We start from the raw sequence: 7,135 nt of genomic DNA on the forward strand, positions 1-7,135 counted from the left end.
GGAACAACCAAATAAATAAGAATAACTTTTCTTTAATGTTCCATTTATCTACTGTTTCAAAAATCGGGGATAATATATGCATAGGGTTTTGAAGGCAAGCTTCCGGCGGTCGGCGGTCTGACCTTCGCCGGCTCTGTCTGTCCCGGAGTGTGCTCAAGGGGTCTTTGTTAGGGTTAATACCCATCTCTTCAATTTCGGTTTAAACTCCTGGCTTTAGGGTCAGGGACCTTATTGAGGAGGTGGATTGTTTTCCTTTGCAAGGCCTTGGGAGTTCCTCTGGATTTCGTGTACTCTGCGTTTTCGTTTTTCGTTTTCTGTGGTTCTGGGTTTCTTTTTGCGGTGCTTTTTCTTTTCTGTGAGACTCTCTAATCTAGGATGCATTGTGGAGGATGGACTAAAGTCTCTTACAACAAGCGTTTCGTTCAGAGATGGGACACATTCCCGTTCGGAGGGCGAAATCGGAAGGTGGCGGATAGAAACGGGGAGGTTCTCTCGGTGTATGTATCTGAGTTTCCGGATGCTACGACGGCCAGAGATCTCTTTGAGCTTTTTGGGTGTTCCGGTAATGTTGTCGAGGTGGCGATTTCTCCAAGACGGAACTCGTTTGGGAAGAGATTCGGTTTTGCTCGTTTTGTGGAGGTTGGTGATGGGAGACTTCTTGCGATTCAATTGGATAACATCATTATGGCGGGTAAGAAAATTCATGTAAATTTACCTAGGTATGAAAGGAATGTGCACAGGCGGTTTAGGCATTTTGATGGAACTGTTAGGGGAGGCTTGGGCAATTCCCAGGCTAGTATAGCTGGTGAGAGTAAGGTTCTGCCTAGAACGGTATATACTAGGATGAATCACTCGTTTGTGGAAGCAGTGCGAGCCGGTAGAACTGGTACTGCCCCGATAGCGAAGATGGATAATATTCTGGTGTATCACTCTTCTGTTGAACTTAGAGATAGATTGGCTAAAGCATATGTAGGTAAAGTCTGTGTTCCTGGTACAGCTTATATAATGCAAACCCATTTTGAAATGGAGGGTGTTTTTGCGATAAAAGTTTCACCGATGGGTAGCAATTCTTGCTTGTTAGAGGAAACAGAAGAAGGATTCATAGAGGATCTGATTCGTGATGGACAGGATTGGTGGAAGGGATGGTTTTCGGAGATTAAGTTATGGGAAGCTGGGTTGGTGGAGCCGAATAGGGACGTTTGGTGCAGAATTTACGGTATACCTCTTCACGCCTGGAATTCTGATTTCTTCGTGGCTTTGGCTGAACGTTGGGGTAGATTCATTTGTACTGACGAGGCAACTTCGAAAGGAGATGTTTTCGACGTTGCAAGGATTTTCGTCAACTTACCCATTGCTTTCACAGTTCCAGAGTCTGTCTCCGTTAATGTTGATGGGGTTGATTTTACCCTGTACGTTAGAGAGGACGCTCAGGGCCAATTCAGAAATTCGCCCAAGACCCAGATGGACCGATCGCGTGCAAGTAGTTCTTCGGAGTCGGGGGAAGGGTGGTTGGAAGCAAATCAAGGTGTGGACTGTTTTTCTTCGGATAGCATAGAACAGTTTTCCGACAATCAGTCGTTGGACAGAAATGGTAGAGGCGAGGAAGATAATGTGAGGAAAAAGGCAGCGATGAATTCGCGGGCTGCAGACCCATTTATGGCTTTGGACAACAAGCTGGCTGGAAAAGTGGGGCAGGTCTCGGTTCCGGAGCTGGGAGTTTTTGACTTAGCAATTAACAAAATTAATGGATCTCCTTTGATTATGGCTGAAGGGAGGACAAATTCTGGTTACAGGGTCCATTCCCATTCTGGTTCCGCGAATTCTGTTGGCTGCAGCCTCAAGGAAGGAGCTTCGGTGTTGGAGCCGGTTTTACATTATGGGAGGACAGGTAATGGGAGTGCAAAGCAGTGTCTTGACGGGAAGAAAGGTTGTGGAGCCGTAGAGCTTTCAGGGTCTGTTAGTATTTGGGGCAGTCATCCTGTGTCTGTTCCTAAGGTGGCTGAACCGGTTTTGTCGACACAGTCAAAGGTGATGTGTACTCCGGTTTGCACGGGTATGATTACAGGTAAGAAAAAAGTGAAATATGTGATGGTTGAAGATGTCGGGGCTGGTTCCAACAAAGGAAGGGTCGGGGACTGGAAAAATTCGGTAAAAAACAGTGGCAAAGTGTTTGGTAAATCTGTTTTGATCAAGGGCAGAGATAACATAGGAAGTTCTTCGGTGTGCTATGGAAATCAATTGGAGGAGTCGGATATATGTAGGAATAATGGGAGGCAATGGGATTTCTTGAAAAGGGATGTCGGGGAAAAGTTATGGGAGGCTATAGAGGCTTTGGGGGTTGTAGATGAGAAAGGAAGAAGCAATCTCATTAGTAGAATTGAGGAGTTGGAAAAAGGGAGAGAGGGTAGATTGGATGGAAGGAAGGAGCTTGCAAAAATGGGATAATGATTATCGGATCTTTGAACATTAGAGGGGGAGCAAATGTGCTCAAAAGGAGGAGAATTAGTTCTTTGATCGAAAAAGGCAAAGCGGATATATTTTTAATTCAAGAAACCAAAATAACCAATATGAATGAGGATTTAGCTAAGAGTTTTTGGAGACATCCGGAGATAGGATTCTCGTTTTCAAATTCGGTGGGAAGATCGGGTGGTTTGATTACTTTATGGAAGAAAAGCAACATGGAGGTTCTTCTTAGTTTCAAAGGAGATGGATTCTTGGGAATGAAGGTGAGTTGGAAGGATAACTTTTACTATGTTGTGAACGTGTATTCCTCGTGCGATTTAAGTAAGAAGAAGGCTATGTGGGATAGATTAATCTATTTGAAGAATTTATATAGAGATGGTGAATGGATTTTAGGAGGTGATTTCAATGCAACAAAGAATGGTAGAGAAAGAAAAGGGAGAGCGGGGGGGAGTAATAAGAAGGAGATGGAGCTTTTTGCGGAGTTCATCCTCAAGTCTTCTTTGGTGGATATACCATGTAAAGGGAAGAAATTTTCGTGGTTTAGTGGAGATGGTAAATCGATGAGTAGGATTGATCGTTTCTTGTTATCCAATACGGTGGTTAATCGTTGGGAGGTCACCGGTCAAATGATAGGGGAGAGAGATATTTCGGATCATTGTCCTATATGGATTATGACGGATAATTCTAATTGGGGGCCGAAACCGTTCAAGTTCAACAACGAATGGTTTTCTTTTGACTCTTTTCTCCCTTTTGTTGAGAAGGAGTGGAAGCTTTTGAAGGTGGTCGGGAGAGGTGATTTCGTTTTGAAAGAAAAGCTTAGACTTTTAAAAGACAAACTCAAGAAGTGGAATATAGAAGTTTTTGGTAAGATGAACTTGGACATAGAGGATGGGGTTCATGATATTAACCATGTTGATGAAAGGTTAGAGGCCTTTCCTAATTCCAATTCGTTGTCTTCCTTAGAAGAGTTAGTGGAGGCTAGAAAAAAGGCGACAAGTGGTTTTTGGCGGAATTTGAGGATTAAAGAGAACATGCTTCTTCAAAAATCTAGATTAAAGTGGCTCAATGATTGGGATTCAAATAGTGGCTTTTTTCATAAGGTGATGAAGAGTAGAAGACGCCTTAATCATATCGGTCCAATTCGTTCTTCGGGTGGTATTGTGGAGTCGGTAGAGGAGGTTAGGGAGGAGGTTTTCAAGCATTTTGGGAACAAATTCATTGAAACGGAAGCGTTTAGACCGGTTTTAGACGGTATTTCCTTCAACTCTATTAGTAATGAGGAGGCGATGGGAATTGAGAAACCTTTCCTCGAGTGTGAGATTAAAGAGGCGGTGTGGGAGTGTGGTGATTCTAAGAGTCCGGGGCCGGATGGATATTCTTTTCTTTTCATTAAGAAATGTTGGAGTTTTATTAAAGATGATTTCATTAACTACTTTAATTACTTCTTCCAAGGTAGACCAATTTCCAAGGTAATCACCTCCTCTTTTCTAACTTTAATTCCAAAGTCTAATAATCCCATTGGTCTTGATGATTATAGACCCATATGTCTAGTGGGTTGTTTATACAAAGTGGTGGCGAAGCTTTTAGCCGGAAGATTAAAAGGAGTTCTAAACTCTATTATTTCTCCGTGCCAAAGTGCCTTTATTCCTGGTAGGTTTTTGTTGGATGGAGTTTTGGTGGCCAATGAGGTGGTGGATTACGCGAGAAAGGAAGGGAAAGAGTGTTTATTATTTAAGGTGGATTTTGAGAAAGCTTATGACAAGGTGAGTTGGAGCTTTTTAAGATATATGTTAGTCAAAATGGGCTTTGGTGTTAAGTGGTTGAAATGGATGGAATTACTTGTGTTCAATAGTAATATGTCCGTCTTGGTGAATGGTTGCCCAACGAAGGAGTTTGAGGTGAAGAGAGGCTTAAGACAAGGTGATCCACTTTCTCCTTTTCTTTTTGTAGTAGTGGCGGAGGGATTAGCGGGGCTTATTAAAAAATCTATCGAGGTGGGGGATTTTCAAAGTTTTAAGATTAATGGTTCTTGTACGGTGGATATGCTTCAATTTGCGGATGACACTTTAATTGTGGGCAAGAGTAATTGGCAACATGTGTGGGCTTTGAGGGTGGCGCTTAGGGCGTTTGAGCTTGTGTCGGGTCTTGGAATTAATTACCATAAAAGTAAGCTAATTGGTATTAATTGTAACCATCATTTTTTGGAGGCGGCTTCTCACTTCTTTTCTTGCAAGCTAGAAGATAGCAATTTTTATTTCCTTGGTATCCCGATTGGTTTCAATCCGAGGAAAGAAGCTACTTGGAATCCTCTCTTATCAAAGTTAAAGAAGCGGTTGGAAGGGTGGACGAATCGTTTCTTAAACTTGGGCGGTAGGATTACTCTTTTAAAGTCCGTGCTTAGTTCTTTGGCCATTTTCACCTTGTCTTTTTACAAACTTCCGAAAAAAGTGGCTAAAAAGTTTACTAGTATTCAAAGTAAATTTTTGTGGGGAGGTGTAGAGGAAAGAAGGAGAATACATTGGGTTAAGTGGGAGGATGTTACTTTACCGTTACAAAAAGGGGGGCTAGGTGTCAAAGACTTGTATTGTTTCAATTTGGCTCTCCTTAATAAGTGGAGATGGCGAATAATTCAAGGGAGTGATTCTTTGTGGTACAAAGTCTTGCACTCGAGGTATGGGGACGTGGCATCTAAGATGTTCGGAGGAGGAGGGACTTTTAAAGTGACTTCTAAATGCTCGTTTTGGTGGAAGGATGTTTTAAAAATTATCTCTTTTTCCTCTCTTGATCCTTTTGTTGATTGTTGTAGGTTTTCCATTCACAATGGCTTTTCCACTCCTTTTTGGGAAGCTAGGTGGTTGCTTGATCTCACTTTGAAAGATATGTTTCCGGAATTATACGAGATATCCCGGTTGAAGTTTGTATCGGTGGCGGCCATGGGTGGGTGGAAAGATGGAGAATGGAAATGGGGGGATTTCGGAATTTCCGAGATAGATGTGGGCGATAATGATTTGGAGGAGAGGTTGTCGGATTTCAAAGGGAGAGTGGAGGGATTTAAAGGTTGGAAGGCGGGTAAGGATGCCGTTGTGTGGGAGCTCTCCGAGGAGAAGAAGTTCTCGGTTGCATCTTGCTACAATTTCTACAATAATACTCGAATCCGTTATGGACCTCCTAATAGGTGTGATGGAGCTTTTGAGGTGTTGTGGAAATTGGATGTTCCGTTCAAAATCAAGGCATTTGGGTGGAGATTATTTCTTAATAGACTTCCGGTGAAAGAATTGTTGAAGAAAAGAGGTATTTCTTTTACTTTGGATGAATTAAAGTGCTTATTTTGTGGTGTTTGCTTGGAAACTAGTAATCATTTATTTTTTGGTTGTTGGGTGGTGAAAAATATTTGGAGAGAGGTTGCGTTTTGGGTTGGTAAAGGGGATACGGTAGTTGATGAGTGTTTACCAAATTTTATGGATTGGCACTCGTTTTTTTATAGCAAAAAAGTGAAGGTTAGGAAGTTGGGGGTGGTATGGCTAGCTACCATTTGGACTTTATGGTTGGTTAGGAATGGAAGTTGTTTCCGGAAGGAAGCTTGGAATGTGTATAATACGGTTTGGAACATTAAGCACTTGGTGTGGAGGTGGTCTTTTTGTGGGAAAATTACTCATCCCAATTACTCTTTCTACGATTTTTGTATCGATCCTTTGTATTTCTTGTCGTAGTGGTAATTGGTGTGTAATTTGCTTTTTTGTCGGGTATCCCGTTTCTTGGTGTAATCGGGTTGGAGAACCCTTAGTTCTCCGTTTATTAATATATCTTGCTTACTCAAAAAAAAAAAAAATACAAACTTAAAAAAAATTATGGGTAGAGTACCGTTTTTTCTTATAATGATTTTTCAATGGTTGTGTGCAGTTTGGTCAAGTTTATATGTAAGTATTTTTTTTTTTAAATTAAATTTTATGTAAACTTGAATAGTATGAATTTTTTGTTGATGAAAAATCTTTTGTCAATTGATTTAATTAAATAAAAACTGTGATATAAATTAATTAACCAGCTTGAGTACTCAAGGTCCCGGATCCTTGATAGTGATGACAAGAGTATTTGCTTAATTAACACAAGAAAATGGAGAAGGTAGATTAAGAAACATTAATAGAAACATGATCCTTATTTTAAAACAAAACACGTACATGGAGGTCACACAAGCTGCTTAACAAAGAAAATCACACAAGCTGCTAGTAAACATGATTTCCATTCCTTTTGGTTTAAGGAAGGGCTTTATAAATAATAGATTAGGTATGCCTTCTTATATAGGTACATTTCTTATTGATGGATTGCCCCTTCATATTTTTGGAGGATATTGATTTTCTTCTTCTATCTGTTTTCCTTATGTTTTCCTTATATATATATATATGAGGTTAAAGGTAGTGCACTGACTGTCATCCAATAGAAACAAATCATTTTGCCATGTCATATAATTTTTTTTAAAATTACAGTCTGATTTGTCCTGATTCATGGTCGTGATTGGTTGACAGTGTAAAACTTTTTTACACTGTCAGTGCATCACCTATTTTCTCTATATATATATATATATATATATATATATATATATATATATATATATATATATATATATATATATATATATAAAATACCCTTATTGTATTTTATAATTTACTTGATAACT

Source organism: Vicia villosa, linkage group LG1, assembly GCF_029867415.1.
Source record: "Vicia villosa cultivar HV-30 ecotype Madison, WI linkage group LG1, Vvil1.0, whole genome shotgun sequence".
NCBI classification, from domain to species: Eukaryota; Viridiplantae; Streptophyta; class Magnoliopsida; order Fabales; family Fabaceae; genus Vicia; species Vicia villosa.